Here is a 3,550-nt window from a genome sequence, read left to right as displayed (position 1 = left end):
AGGATGTGTACGCTGTTGGAGTGGTCGGATGCACCGGGTAATCATCGCGGCCATCACGTCAATAATAGTCAGCCCACTATGAGTAAGTACCCTGACCTTGGAGGATAGGCACTTCACTTCGGAGCTCCCATCTTGGGAAGAGCTCTTCGGCCACCGGCTAAATAACTTCTTTAAAGGGGTCGCGGAGTATTCGGGAAGGATTTTCTGAACTGGTTCGAACAGAGGAGCGTCCTCGATATAAAACCACCCCGAGGGACATTCGTCGGCCTCCTTCCTCGGTGTCCCAGTCAGGTATCCTATGGTGGCTATACGCCATACTTCGGCTCCACCCACTTCCTTAATTGTCGTTCCGCTAGTTTGGGGAACGATGTAGAAGTGCTTTCTCCATAGATCAAAGTGGGGCTCGCAACCCAAGAACATCTCGTAGAAAGTCACGAAGCCTGAGATATGAAGGATGGAACCGGGGGTGAGATTGTGGAACTGCAGCCCATAGAACTCAAACAAACTCCTCAAGAAAGGGTGAATGGGGAATCCCACCCCTCGCAGTAGGAAAGAAACAAAGCAAATCCTTTCTCCCCTTTAAGGGGAAGGGAATTTTTCTGCGAAGGCTTCGCCATTGGCTGAGGCCAGACCGACACGAGTGGACGCGAGGTCCAATAGGGGAAGATATACTTGAGTTTCGAGCTCCCGCAAACGGAGAAGGGAAACAGAGCAACTGGCCGAGTCCCCCGGAAGGGGGCCAAGGGGCCACGAGGAGGAACCTGCCATGACTCCGGAAGTGATGGATCCCTAGGGTTTCTTGGTGATGCTTGGGAGGAGATGGAGCCTCGGAAAAAATTTTGATTTGTTTATAAAGGGTGTTACCTCCTCTTGCTATAGGGAGCAGTTCCGCCAGGGATAGCTAAAAGCGCTTGCCTTTATAAAAACATGCAAAAATCGAGAGTTGTTATTAATATTTGTGCAGAGTTAAAAGTTGTGGGCGCCGCGACGCTTTGATAATTGTGAGTTTGCCGGGGACTAAATCATCATTCTGTGATCGGAGGACATAGAGGAACTCGCCTTGCAAACCGAACACTCTGGGCGCGAGCATCCGAAGACCCTACACATCAGCATTGAAGGCTAGTTAGGGGGCTACCGAGGGAGTCCGGGATTAAGGGGTCTTCACGTAGTCGGCTTGCTATGAAGAGGCTAACCTAATGGGCCGTATTAATTGGAGGCCGGGCTGTGTGGTCATCTCGTATTCAAGGAGGAAAACACCGAAGACCGGCGTGGCGTCCAAGTAAAGTAGACTAGGTCAGTTGTATGTAACCCTAGATCCCCTCGTGGCTAAATAAACCGAGGGTCCTCGTCCATGTAGGCAAGTTGTCTCATCTAGGGTTAGCTCATACAATCTCGAGATAGATCGGCTCTGTAATCATCATCCACATCAATATAATCAAGTAGGACGCCTCCTCAAGAGGGTCCGAACCTGGGTAAATATTGTCTCCCCCTCTCTCGTGCAACTCATCGATCCAAGGTCCATAGTTCGGGACCCCCTACACGAGATCTGCCGATTTTGACACCGACAGCCGGTCTCGAACATGGAGGCGTGGGAGCTAGCCCATTTGAGGACTAAGCCCAAGGATGGCAAGGACAAGTACTATGGAAAGTCCGGCCAGCACCTTCAGGCCTACAAGGAGGTGTATATTGGGTTCAATCCTCACACACATGACCCCATAAAAGAGGATGCGGACAACAGGGCAGTGGTCGGCACAGGGCCGAAGAGTCATGGCCGGCAAGCGGTTTTGGATGTTGTGGTCACTCCTTCTATCTCCTACACACAGCTCTGAGTTACCAACCCGAGCCTGAGCCCGCACCCAAGCATGACGAGTGCACCCTCACACTCCCTCCTAACCCAGCAACACTCTGTAAGAATTTTCCCTCTTATCTTCCTTTATTTTCCACATTGAGATGTTTTATGAGTATCATCATGTCATATTGTAGGCCTACATGGAGTACACACGTGAGGAGACCATGGCGTGGAACGCGAGAACTACAACAGTCGTGGACCACAACAGTCGCATGATGAAGGTTTAGTTCTTTTCATTTCACTTTCATATTTGCACTTTCATTTCTTCTGACCTTCGTGTTTGCTTGGTTAGCTAACATGCAACATGTTTTTGACTCCTTGGCGTCCGGCACGGCTCCTGTAATGGAACCACCACTACCACCCGCTGGATCACAACCAATGCTGGCTACGTTGAAGAATTTATCGCACATCACTGTCCAACTCCGATTTATACATCTCCAAACTATTCAACCACTACTTATCGTTTAATCAACACAATCATATATCTCTTTAACATCTCTTTTCAAACATGCAGGCAACCGGTGGATCATCCGTTGGTGGTGGTGCCAATTATGACATCACTCCCGAGTGACGGAGCCCGATCACTCCGATCCACCGAGGAGGTGGCGATGGTGGTATTGACGGTAGCGGTGTCAGTAGCAATGACGACCTCGGCTTTGGCGGTCTTGGTGGTGACGAACTTGGTGGTGGACGTCGTGGAGCTTAGGCTTCTCGGTGGTGGTGGTGGTGACTTCTATCTTTCATGCCTCTCTATTATGGACTTCAGTTGTGTTGTTCGACTTATGTTCTATTGTTTCAACTTATGTTGTGTTGATTTGAATTATGTTGTGTTGATTCGACTTATGTTGTGATGGTAATACTTATCTTGTGATGATAATGATGTGGATGTGTGATATATATGTGCTCTGTATATGATTTGTGATTTATATGTGTTGTGTATTTGAACTGAACATGATCTCGAAAAAAAAGGAGATATGCCGACGGCTATGCCGTCGGCGTAGTCATGCGCCAGAAAGCACCAAAATTCGCCACGTGGTAGAGATACACCGACGTCCACGTGGCTGGCCGAGCTACGTGCCATATTTTGCCGACGGCCTCCCCATCGACTCAGCTCTGAAGATATGCCGACATCCACATGGCTGGCTCCGGTTAGGTGTCGCCCGACGACGACACCGTCATTCAGCAAAGGTTGCCGACGGTCTATCTATGCCGACGGCTGGACGTCAGGCGTCGGCGTAGGTACCTATGCCAAAGAATCTGGTCGGGTACGCCGAAGTTCGCGTTTCTGACGGTGCTATGCTGACGGGGGTCGTCGGCATACCCCTATGCCGACACGATTTGGCCCTACGCCGACGGCCCCCTTCAGTTCCGTAGTGATGAGTTGGCATATTTAAACAATACTAAATATTTAGCTAGTATTGTAGAAGGGTTATCAACAAAATGACAACCTACAGTGATTCAACCAATAAAAATGTAACTTCCGCAAAAAAAAACAATAAAAATGTAACGGCTTGTGGTTACAAAATACAGAATGGAAGAAATACCTCACGGAAGCAGTAGATGAATTGAGAACTAATAGGAATTCAAAGGTAAATTGAAGAAAATAAGTGCATCACCACACTGCACCATCTTTCCAACCGATCAGACTACTAATCAAGTCGTAGGTTCTTGTACTACAGACGGGTATGGGAACAGCTCCAT

This window comes from Hordeum vulgare, chromosome 6H (genome assembly GCF_904849725.1).
Source record: "Hordeum vulgare subsp. vulgare chromosome 6H, MorexV3_pseudomolecules_assembly, whole genome shotgun sequence".
Lineage (NCBI taxonomy): Eukaryota > Viridiplantae > Streptophyta > Magnoliopsida > Poales > Poaceae > Hordeum > Hordeum vulgare.
The sequence above is the reverse complement of the archived record's forward strand: the minus strand, read 5'-3'. Positions refer to the sequence as shown.